This window comes from Onychomys torridus, chromosome 1, assembly GCF_903995425.1.
Source record: "Onychomys torridus chromosome 1, mOncTor1.1, whole genome shotgun sequence".
NCBI classification, from domain to species: domain Eukaryota; kingdom Metazoa; phylum Chordata; class Mammalia; order Rodentia; family Cricetidae; genus Onychomys; species Onychomys torridus.
The window spans coordinates 143,151,537-143,164,711 of NC_050443.1; the positions used below are offsets into that span (position 1 = coordinate 143,151,537).

General features: G+C 43.3%; 1 protein-coding gene across 1 annotated transcript in view; it reads right to left on the reverse strand.

Moving 5' to 3' along the window:
• The window catches only part of Pgm5 (phosphoglucomutase 5), a 172,950-nt gene that overhangs the window by 53,787 nt on the left and 105,988 nt on the right, over positions 1–13,175 (reverse strand). The window lies entirely within an intron of this gene.

Consider the following 13,175-nt stretch of genomic DNA (forward strand, 5'->3'; position numbering starts at 1 on the left):
CGGTTGGGACAAAGAGAGAATTTAGGCCCAATTTCAAAAGTCCTCAGCTTTCTTTCTTCTATCCAAGCCAGCCTGACCCAAGCCCACCTCACCTTCATCTGCCCAGCCTGCACCACAGCTATGATGCCTGAATGGGCCACAGTTCTTTGCTGCCAGACTCCAGCAAAAGGCAGCACAAAAAGAATCTATTTTCTTGTCACAAATATCACTGATCCCTCTCCACTCAAATCAGACCTGGAGCATTTTCAAGCTTTAAAACCACATTCCTTGGGCCTGTGTGATGTCTCAGTGGGTAAAAGTAGCGACCACACAAGCCTGATGACCTGAACATGATCCCTAGAACCCACAGTGGAATGAGAGAAGCAATGCCCAAAAGTTGGTCTTTGACCTCCACACACATGCCCCCCACATTATACATGCATATACCATCATCATCATCATCATCATCATCATCATCATCATCATCTCCTCAGGGTCACCAGTCACCAATGCACAAACTATACTCACCAGAGGGGAGAAGAGATAGGGGAAAAAAATAAAAGAAGGCAATAAAGGAAAAGTAGAAGGAATTTCTTTAAATGAGCAAACCAATAAAGCATCACACACAGATGTTGCTACCAGGTCCAATCAGCACAACTAAACCTCAGGAATCTTAGATCTGTCAGTTAGGAAATCCAGGGCATCCTGCATCACACCTAACACAGCTGGGCGATCCAGGGCATCCTGCACTCACATCTGGCATAGCAAGGTGCGTCCTGCACTCCTACCTGGCATATCTAGGAAATTCAAAGTGCCCTGCACTCATGCCTGATACAGCTAGGCACTCCAGGGCATCCTGCACTTGCATCTGGCCCAGCAGGGCTGTCAAGACTGGGACTAAACTCTAGCACAACCCTGGGTAGCAAGTTACAGCCACTGGAGAACTTTTAAAAAACACCCATGTTCAGGTCCCCATAGGACCAGAACACCAGGCATTGGGAATCCTTTCAAATAGCTCCCTGAGTGAGTGTCATAGGCAGCCCGGGCTGGGAGAGGCTGCTTGGGGAGAAAGTGCACTCTCATGCTGGCTTAGGGGTTCAAGTCTGCCTCCTCTGCTTTAAGTTGGGACAAAGATGATAGCTACTGCCTTCCAGTTCAAGAGACAACACTGGCCTTGTCGTGTGGGTGACACCCACTCCAGTCTTATGGTTTCTTTCTGTCCTTTGCATCTGGAAGAGTGAGGACTTGGCCAGTTTGGGACTGATTTGTTCTAGGACTTTCCCAGTTACTAGGATGTGAGAAGTCCCATCTCCTAAGAAGCTTCTAATTCCCTGGCAAAGCAGAACAGTGGCCATCCAATAGAAAGGACCACTTGTCCAAAGAGGTTCTGGGTCATTTTTAGGAAACATGTACATTTAGCATGTGCCTCTGCACATACACTCCCTGGAACCCAAAAATGACACATGGCATATACACCCACACAAGTATCTATGTAAACATCACACTGACTATGAGAGCAGAAATTAGGAGCAGAGTAAATTCCCTTCTATGACAACAGCAAGGACCAGGCACCATTCTCCACTAGTTCATACATCTCTTTCCTAAGTTCTACAATTTGACAATCCTTTCTCACAAACAAGGATGGAGTGAAGCCATCCATTTGAGGCCACACAGCTATTAAGTAACAAAAAGAAGGTTTGAATCTGGGCAGCTTGGCTCCAACAGCCTACAGCCTTCCTGCCTGCTGGAAGAGTACAGTGACAACATCAGTCCCAGAAGGAAGCAGGTGAAGGGACCGTGCAGTGAGGGGATCACTGAGGCCATCCATCCCAGGACCTGGGGCACGGACGTGCAATCCTCTCTCCTCACACTCCGCATCTCAGGAGCCCCTCTCTGCTCACTTGTAATTCTCCTTTGGTTGTGACATTCTCTCCATCTTCACGTCATCTGCCCAAGACAGGGATTGATCTTCTTTACATAGCAGGCCATGAAGTAAAACCAGGGGACCTCCATCCTTCTGGATAGCACATCCTTCCAGAATGTGCTAAAGAATCGTGACACAACTTTTTGTGTCCATTTCTCAAACCGATGCTATTCAGCTCTTTCACATCTAGTAGAAAGGGAGGCTCACTAAAAAATAGTCACTTTTCTCTGCTAAAAAAATTAATGTTCAGAAATGCACAGATGCTCATCAGCGAGTGAACAAAGTTCACCTGCCTGGAATAGGGTCAGAGGCTGCTGTGAGTTCAGAGAGGCCATGCAGTGGCAACCACTGCCCTCATGGCCTCCACACTGTAGGCTCCACGGGTCTCGATAAGTCAGAGTTGTAGTAATAGAAGAACCATTTGAAAGATACAATGCAATAATGATATCCCATACAACATGATGGGGCTAATCATCCTTTTGTACTGCCTTGCAAACTCTACAGGGGAAGGGCTTACATCTAGAACTTCTCTTCACTGTGTTCCTGGCCTTCCTCTTGAAAGGTATGAAGGAAACATTTGCTGGGTAAATAAATGAATGACAGCATGAACTTCTGGCTCCCTGCTGCAAGTGAGGCTGGTGAGAGCAAGCTCCTATTACAATGGTGGGAACTGTAATTACCTATTACAATAGCGGGAACTCCACCAGTCATCTGCGTGTGAGGATCCATCTCACCAGTAAGAAGATGGAGGTGCAGAAAAGCAAAGCTGTCCATCCAAGTCAACAGAACTGCAGAGCAGGCATGTCAAGACTAGAGCTAGCTCGGCCAGCTCCTGGTGCCATGCTGTTTGCAGGACACCATCCTACAGGGTACATGGAATTGATTCCATCTCCATACAGAAGGACAATGAGGGCCCAAAGGAATAGGGGATGGATTGCTGGCATCACTGAAACGTCAGCAGCAGCTGTTAGAGAACCAGCAAGAGTGAGTTTGAATCCTTGCTTGGTCAAGGCAACTTTAGCCAGTGGCCTGAGCCTCCCTAAGCCACAGTGACTTCATCTATACAACAGGGGCTGTTTATGGTCCCTTCTTCATTCCATGGTAGAGAATAAAGCACAGTGGGGTGCTAGGCATTGTGTCTATTGCTTAGGAGGTATCCATAAGTAACATATATTAGCACTACTTTATTTATTCATTCCTAGTCAATTGAGGTCTCCAGGTCAGAGAGTTAGCAGGTTAGCAGTTTCATGGCCAGCCAGTGGATGCACCTCCCTCACAGAAACACATTAGCCCTAGAACAGAGATCTCTTAATCTATATATCCCACATTATTCCTGTGTTACCAAGACTCATAGGAAAAATGTAACTCTCTATGAATTGTTTCCAACAAGTCATATGCAAACCAGGAAGATCCCCAGTGGCTTTCAGGCTAAAGATCTTTCACTCAGTCACTGCACTCCCTCCTCAATAAGACCTTTTAGTGACTAGTAATCTCCCAAAACCCATTAGGTGGGCTCAATTTCAAAGCACAATTTCAGGGATTGCATCTAAATCCCAAAGGACAAGACACCTTCTTTAAAAGCCCCTTAATAGACACTGTGTAAAGTAATGTTCATTCTATTTGGAAGTCCTAAGCCTGTGACTAATCAATGGCTATGATCTCCTAGGCTCTAGGTCCCAGAATGCACTGGAACGTGCAGATGTAGCTCAAAGGCACCAATCCATTTAAACAACTCTCAACACTTTTCATCATCAACATGCAATATGCACTCTTGGTCCATGGAACATGTCCCACAAAAATCTCATGGAAAGGGGTCATGGGATGGACACACTCTTCCCACTCCAATGGGAGTTTTGTTTCCAACACAGCGGGTGATGGCTTGCAGAGAATCCAAAAAGTAGTTTCAATTTTCCAACTTTACAAGGAGGCTCTTGGGGATGTCAATCACAGTGTCTCCACATTCTGCCTAACCTAGACTGGACTGCACACAGCCCATTTCTAACAGTCCTGCAGAGAAACTGCTCTCCCAGCCCTGATAATACTGTCATCACAACGGTTCACCCCTTCTGCAATCTAGCCAAATTTAGAAGCACTGGCCACAGAGAAGAAAAATCACTGTGCTTGATCATCTGAAACTCAGAGGTACATTGGACTCTTTCTTTCTCCTGCTGACTGGGCAGAATTGAAAACAGACAAATGTGAAATTAAGTCCCCTTGGAAGGGAGCAGACATAAGCTTTCCTTCATTTGACTTGGAGAAGCATAAAATAGTTGGACAACATGGGAGACTTAAGCCTACTCAGTATCTGTGGCACAGCACTGTTGTGAACCCAGTCTTAAGACATATGTAGCTCATAAGCAGTGAGAGTAGAAATGAAGGAGAATGGCCTGAGACTGTTGTAAACTATACAACTACTGGGGATGATAAAACTTCCTTACGCAAAGGAACTAGAGAATAAGTCAATAAGGCAAAGCACAAGACAGCAGATCCCAGGATGACTGTGCTAAAGACACTAAGCTTTAGTATCACTGAGGTCTGAATCGCAAAGGCTGGAAACAGTCCATGGTCAAGCACAGCCATATCCCAGTTAAGTGTCAGCACCCACATGGAAATGGAGAAGTTAATGGTACAAACTACCACACTTTAAAATCCAACCATGAGTATGGGTTTTGGAAGGGGAGCTCTTTCTCGATCTGTTTTATTAGCTATGAATTTGTGCTGGTGATGATAAGACAGCAAAAAGCATCAAAACTTAGTTTTATAATTTTATGTAATTTTCTTTTTAATCTTCTTTATTACATCCTCTTGCAACTGGGCTACACTCGTATGGTTTGTGTATGTTTGAATTGTTCCTGTGAGTTCTCCAAAATGTTGAGATACCCGTATTTCCAGATTTTAACAAATACAACCACTTGAGAATGCTAAAAATACAATTACGGATAAGAGGAAGAAATAGCAAAGTTGAAATCCTCCCTCTTCGCCTTCCCTCTTTCCCTCCACTTATCTTTCTGCTTTTCTATGGGTCCTGTAAGCACTTACTGGAAACCTACCTTATATCAAATAATGAGGTCTTAAGAAGACAGACATGGCCCCTATCCTTGGCACATTTACAGAACCTGCATGACAAGCAGAGAAATCCCTCAGACCTCAGAAAATCAGAAGGGTACTGAAGATTCTGTGTGGCAAGGCAAGCTACAGGCCTCTTTCTGTTATACTAAAATCCAAGATGTGAAAACTGCTGGTTCAAGAACATGATGCTGTACTCAAAAATTCACAGGGCAAAAATCTGATGGGACAATTTGGATAAGCGTGTTACTGTCAGGAGTTCTGTATGTAATTCCAAATTTCCATAAAGAAACGGATGCATACATAACTTAGGAATGCCTTGACTCATTTAAACAAACAAACAAAGCTATTTTTCTAGAAAATTCAACATAGCATACTTGCTCAGAAACAATCAATACTGTTGCACTGCATGGTTTTCTTTGGCAGATATGAGAGCCTTTGCTGCTATGCAGGTGACAGTACTAAAGCTGGTGGTCTAGGGTTGTGTGATATTTTGTTTGTGTTCTGAAAATACCGCTTGCCTGGAGACCAAAGGGTGGATCCAGCCACTAATCAACCATAGAGGCCAGGCGGTGGTGGCACACACCTTTATTCCCAGCACTTTGGAGGCTCACACCTTTGATCCCAGCACTTGAGAGGCTCACACCTTTGATCCCAGCACTTGGGAGACTCACACCTTTGATCCCAGCACTTGGGAGGCTCACACCTTTGATTCTAGCACTTGGGAGGCTCACACCTTTGATCCCAGCACTTGGGAGGCTCATGCCTTTGATCCTAGCACTTGAGAGGCTCACACCTTTGATCTCAGCACTTGGGAGGCTCACACCTTTGATCCCAGCATATTTGGGAGGTGGAGACAGGAATATAAGGTGGATGGAGATAGGATCTCAGCCCCTTTGGGTTAAAGCATTGAGAGGGGTAAGAACTCTCTGGTGGCTACTGCTCTGCTTCTCTGATCTTTCAGCTTTCACCCTGATATCTGACTCCTGGCCTTTACTGATAAGACTAATCAGGATCACGCTTCAGTCAAGCTTGGAGATCTTGACCTAGAGAGCAGTTCTTCAGCATTGCTTACACAAGACAAACTCACCAACTCTGGGCTAGGACAATGCATATGCTCTGAAAAAAACAAGGCCTCTAAGAAAACTGATGCTAATGGTGAAAAATGGAGGAACACTTTCAACAATGCAAAAAAATTTTCCTCAAGTTTTGGCTTTTTAAAAAATTCCTAATTTTAGTATATTAGTACATTCTTTTTGTTTTTGGAATAATCCCAGATTCCTTTAAAATTGGAAGAAGAAGCCCAAATGCCATTTAGATGAATAATCTTCTGTTTGACTGAGTATGTACAAAATGTCCCCACCCCCAGGAAAGCAACTTTCCAGATCCTTCCTGGGACATGGGTGGATACCTTGTACTAGCACTAAAGATGATTTTGCTTTTATTATCCAGTGTCTTTGATAGAGCAATGAATGCAGGTTCCTCCTGGAATGCACCTGGACCTTCTCACACAAGAGAAGTCTAAACATAGAACTGTTCACCAGCCTGCTACTTTGGCACACCCTGAGAAACAGAGATGCCAGCAGGGACATATCTATTCAGGATATATCTTGCTCCCTGGGGACCTAACCCTGGGCAATGTCTTGGCATCCTTGAGCTGAGGTTGAGTCTTATTTCCAAGCTTTCTTGGCACTGCATTGAACATTCTTGGTTGGTGCACAGTTCCATGCCCCAGGGACACTGGCAAAGGCCTCTCTCTGCTTTGGAAGGCTGAAGTATACTTTAGAAGCTCCTCTGAGTCTTTCTGTCTCTCCAGTTCTCTTCCTGTGATCAGCTATGGATTCTGACAGCCACGTTCTAACATGGAGAGATAGCTCTTATGATGGACCAGTTTTTACAAGTTGGAAATGAGGGAAACAGAAGCCACTTGGTTGGCCTCTAGTGTCAATCAAGAGTCCTGGGTGTGAGTCACAAGCCTTCTGGCCCTGTGTCCTTGTCCCACTTAGCTCAGCTCAGTGTGGAATCTCAGACACACTCTTTCTCCCAGCCCTAATGCAAAGCACAAACACTGATATCTCGTCCCTGTCCCTGGATGTACACCAGAACTACTTAATCACATTTTCTTCAAAATGCAAAGACCCATGGCACCATTTTGAATCACTCTGAGGGATTCAAAGTTAGTGTACAATAGAAACACACACACACACACACACACACACACACACACACACACACACACACAAGCTTCCCTGTGGTTCTGACACAGCCAGGTCAGAGCCCTTTTAAGCCCTGGTATTAAGGAAGCCTGATACAAGAGCTGAATGAAGCCATTTCTCTTCTCTACATTCAGCAACATGTTCCTGCAGGCACTGGAGTGCTCACATACTTTCAACTGATTCACAGGCAGAAGGAGTCATTTTCATGGAAAGATAGGCAAGCATGCTGGAAGCATTGTACACTGAAGAGACAGAGAGCCATCTTTTAGTTCTGCTCCATTTAATGAAAATACAGACTTTTTCCAGGCTCCGGCACGCTGGGAGAGCCATTTCACTGTTCCTTGGGCTCAGAGGCTTCATCTATCAAAGCAGGCTAACATTTTTAACCTGCCAAAATGGCAGAGGATGCAACAATTTTAAAGCTCTTGACATGAATGAAAAAAATCTCCTGTGTTCCTTGAAAGGAAAATAATAGACACCTCCAGAAGTGAAAGTTTCCCAAATCCCCATCCAGTCCAGCCTCCATGCTGCAGTCAGGGTCACTATCTCAAAGCAAAACTTGCTGGACGCGACTGCAGGCTGACCTTCCAGTCCATGTGGAATGCGGCTTTCCCACCGCCAGTGAGCTGAAAGTCCAAACTGAGTCTTGTTAAGGCTCAATATCTAAGGCAATGGGCTTCAGAAACTCCCTTCTTGTGATATTTCCAGCTGTCTCTTGAAACTCTCCGCTTTACCTGGCCCTGTGTTCAGAGGTAGCAAATGACAGCCCTTGGGCAAACTCTGAACTCATGCTTATGTCCAGGACTAACACTTTATTGGAAGATAGTCATGCTGGTTTGTCTAGTCATCATCTTTGACTCCTTTGTGCTACAGTCATAGAGCTGAGTAGTTTTGACAGAGACCCCATAAAGCCTTATGGCCAGCAAAGCTTAAATATTTACTATCCTGCTTTTTATAAAAAGTTTTATGATTCTTGTCAAAGATGCTTATAGATATTTTTTCCATGATCCATAATAAGTGCATTTTACCAAGAGAACTATTGTACACATATGTGTGCATGTGTATACTTACATGTATGCAGAAATTTTGGCAAGCAACATCTGAATTGCCATGCACTCTCACAGCTTCTATTCCTTAAAGCAGCTGATGTTATCATATTAATCTCATGACCCATATTTGAAAAATACCACTCCAGAAAAAGTGAGTGATTGAGCAACTGACTACCTAAAAGGCACATACATCCCTGCTTTTCCACCTCCACTGGCTTTCTGACATTATACCATCTGGCAGGGCCTTGGTCTTTTATGTCTAGGCCTAAAAGTCCTCCCCACTCTTCAAGTACAAACTCAACTTCCATCTCTTTCAAAAAGCGCATACATTAAACTTCCAGCCCCCATGTCTTTTTCCTTATCTCATCTTCTAAACTACATTCTCTAGGCCTCTTTGTGGTCCTTCAAAGTTTCTGTTTTGTAGACATCTTCTTATCCTTAGGAATATGGTCTTCATCACTTTGTAGTCAACATATCATCCAATACAATGCTTTATAATCACGAAGCAATTAATAAATGTTTATTAAGTAGAAATGTGTATTAGAAGGTTGTCCTAGTCTGCTATCTGCTGCGGCAATAAAACACTGACCAAAAATCAACTTAAGAGGAAAAGGATTTATTGATCTTACAACCTCCAGGTGATAATCCATCACTAAGAGAAATCAGGGCAGGAACTTGGAGGCAGGAATAAAATGGGGGCCACAGAAGAAAGCTGATTACTGGTTTAGTCTTCATGACCTGCTCAGCCTATGTTCTGAGGACCACTTGCCCAAGGAAGCACTACCTAGAGTGGTCTGGGCCCTGCAACATCAATCATTAGTTAAGGAAATGTTCCTCCATACTTGCCTACAGGCCATCTGATGGAGGAATTTTCTCAACTGAGGTGCTCTCTTCCTAGATGACTCTACCTGGTATCAAGTTAATGACAAACAAAGGGAGGAAAGGGTTTGTTTGGCTTACAGGTTCTAGTCCATCGTCAAGGATAGCCAAGCAGGCATTCAAGACAGGAACCTGGAGGCAGGAACTGAAGCAGAGACCATAGAGAAATGCTACTTAATGATTTGTTCAATTCCCTTTCTTATACAGCCCAGGCCCACATGTGCAGGAATGGTACCACCCACAGTGGACTGGGACCTCCTACATCAATGAGCAATCAACGAAATGATCCATAGGTATGTCCACAGGCCAACAGGGTCAAGGCAATTCTTCAGTTAAGGTTTCTTCATCCCAGGTGACTCTAGGTTTGTGTCAAGTTGACACAAACTAACCAGCACACACACACAAAAAGATACAACATGGCTTGTACATGTAACATTTTTATCCTCTTAAATATAAAGAAATTATAAAGCACATGGTACATTTACATGGTAAATGCTTATGAAGATAGAGAAGGGATTATGGGAACTTCACAGTTTCTACTCCAGTTGCCCTGTTTGTGCTATATTACTAGCAACTGAGCAGAATTGCTGTATGCAACACTGGATCTGGCTTGAGCATCTGAAACCTCAAAGCCCATTGACTTCCCTGTTCTCTTCTCTCATATGAAACAGGTTGAAAACCTCACCCCTCACCCTAAGGGTCCAGGAGAAGATTTATCACTGCTGTATGAGAGACAAGGGTAAAAATACCTTTGCTTCTATGGAGAGATCAATAAACCTTCTTGGGCTCAAGACTTCTACATCAATGCTAAGCAAAAAGCACCACCTGATGAGAGATCGCTGTTTGTGTTTCAGGCATGCAGTATCTGATTGCTGAGTATGAAACAGAAGCATGCAAAATAAGCAAGCAAGCAAAAACAAAACAAAATGAAACAAACAAACAAACAAAAAGCAACCTCCCTGCAGATTCTCACCTCTGGTTTAGTTCACAGTAAAGTGACTCACTTCTAGAACAATTTTAGGCCTGTGGTACACTAAAGTTTATAATGGAAACCCAACTCAACAGTATACTGCCTACATGAACTTAATATTCCATATTAGTTGGCCTGAAGGAAGAGATAGATTAAAAATTATGAGAGCCATAAGTGGCAAGAAAAAGCTAGTAAGTGTATGTTTGTAATCAATTGTAATCAGTACAACTAGAATCTGAGATGAGACCCAGCTATTAGCCAAATGCAATGGAGATGATCAACAGCTTATATAGACAGGCAGTTCTCCTGGAGAACTATTTTAAAAGTAAAAGTAAATAGTAGAAATAGAAAGCAAACTAAAGTATGCTAGCACACACTAACCATCCTAATATTTGGGAGGCAGAATTAGAAAGATTGAGAGTTCAAGTCCAACTCAAGTTACATAGTGAGACTCTAGCTCAACAAAACAAAACATGTCACATAGCATCAGAGTTCCTTCAATAGGCTTATCACACACTGGAAACTAAGGAAAGAATCGATAAATATAAAGATAAGTTATCCTATTCCATTTTTTTTGTCAGCCTGACACAAGCTAGAGTTATTAGGAAGAGAAACTTCAATTGAGAAATGTCTCCAGTGGGTTGACTGTAGGCAAGTGTGTGGGCATTTTCTTGATGTAATGATTGACATAAAAGGGTCCAGACAACAAGAGGTGGTGTCACTCCTAGGAAGGTAGTCCTGGGTTGTTAAGAAAGAAGGCTGGGCAAGCCATGGGGAACAAGCAAGCAAGTACCATTAGCAGCCTTCCTCCACAGCTTCTACTGTGGCCTCTGCCTCCAGCTTCCTGCCTTGAGTTCCTGCCTTGGCCTCCTTCATGATGGACTATAAGCTGTAAGATGAAGTAAACTTTTCTCCCCAAGTTGCTTTTTGTCATGTTCTTTAACAAAGTGATAGAAACCTAAGACATATGTCAGTGAGGATCATCAAAACTTAAACATGGTATGTACTCATAGGAGGACACTAGATGTAAAACAAAGATGACTAGACTGCTACACAACTCCAGGGAGGCTACCTAGAAAACGGGACCCTAGGAAAGACACAGGGATCACCCAATGACAGAGAAATGGATGAGATCTACATGAACAACCTGGACGACAGTGGGAGTAATGAAGGGCAAGGTTCGAGGGAAAGAAAGCTTAGGGGAGCAGGAGATCCCAGCTGGATCAAGAACAGAAAGGGAGAACAAGGAATAACAGACCATGATAAATGAAGACCACATGAGAACAGGAATAGGCAGAGTGCTGGAGAGGTCCCCAGAAATCCACAATGATACATCCTCTGTAGTCTGCTGGCAATGGTCGAGAGAAAGCCTGATCTGACCTCAGATGGCCAAACACCCTAACAGTCGAGCTGAAACTCTCATCCAATAACTGATGGAAGTGGATGCAGAGATCCTCGGCCAGGCCCCAGGTGGAGCTCCAGGAGTCCAATTGTTGAGAAAGAGGAGGGACTGTAAGAGCGTGAATTGTTGAGACCAAGATTGCAAAAAGCACAGGGACAAATAGCCAAATGAATAGAAGCACATGAATTATGAACCAAAGGCTGTGGAGCCCCCAGCTGGATCAGGCCCTCTGGATAAGTGAGACAATTGAATAGCTTGAACTGTTTGGGAGGCACCCAGGCTGTGGGACCAGGACCTGTCCTTAGTGCATGAGCTGGCTGTTTGGAACCTTGGGCTTACACAGGGACACTTTGCTCAGCCTGGAAGGAGGGGACTGGACCTGCCTGCACTGAATCCACCAGGTTTAAATGAATCCCCAGGGGAGTCTTGGCCCTGGAGGAGATGGGAATGGAGGGGAGGGGTTGGGGGGAAGGTGGGGATGGGAGCGGGAGGGGGGAGGACAGGGGAACCCATGGCTGATGTATAAAATTAAAACACAAATATAATAATAAAAAAAGAAAAATAAATAAATAAATAAATAACTGCAAATACTATTTGGTGTTCCTTTATAATTTCTTGGTGAATAAAGTATATGGCAGTGCATAAATATCAAAAAACAAACAAAAAAACAAAACAAAAAAAACTTAAACACAAAAAGAAAAAGGAAAGCAGAAGGCACGTTAGATGAGTGCATGTAACAGCTTCACGTCATCTTTGGTCATGGGTGATCTAATATAGAGTGTAACTGTAGTCTCATAAGAGAAAATAAAGGGTAAATGTTTGAAAAGGTAGTAACTGTTCTCCAAAATTAATAATAAATGTAGACCCAGAAACATGAGAGTTAAAAGAAGGACTAAACACACACACACACACACACACACACACACACACACACACACACACACGCGCGCGCGCGCGTGCGCCTACACATGCACACACCTAGACATACTAAATTTTAGCCACTGAAAATCAAAAATTAAAAAAAAAAAATTGAAGGCAGCTAGAGGGACTTGGAGAAGGCACTTTATATAGAAAAGATACAAATTATAACAGAATTCATGGAAATATGCAAAGCAATGGAGCGACATCTTTAAGTTATTAAAGCAGTAATTTTAAACATTTTAACTGTGACAGTGGTGCCATGGTTATATACTTTTTACAAGGCTGTTTTATATTTAAAGATTCCCACTAAAATATTCAGGAATGCCAAGATGAGCTTCAGGGTGAGAGATTGCTTCATAACAATCAGGAAAGGTAACTGTCTTTGTGGAGAGAGTGGAGAAAGCCATGTTGATGATTAATTTTGTTTAAAAAAGAGAGGGAGGGAGGGGCATGGGAGCACCTGCCAGTCATTCAGGAGGTAAAGACAGGAAGATGAAAAGTTCAAGTTTGAGGCCAGCCTGAGCTATATAGTGAATTCTATACTAGCCTCATATATGTAGAAAGACCTTGTCTGAAAAAAAAAAGCAACATAGTGAAGCACACCCATAATCTACTCTGGAGGCCAAGGTCACATGTTCAAAGCTAGCTTGTGAGTGAGACCCTAACTCAAAATTTACAAGGTTTGAAGATGTAGTTTAGTGGCAGAGCACTTGTCTAGCATATGAAAATCCCAAAGTTCAGTCTTCAGTACTACAAAATCATTATCAAA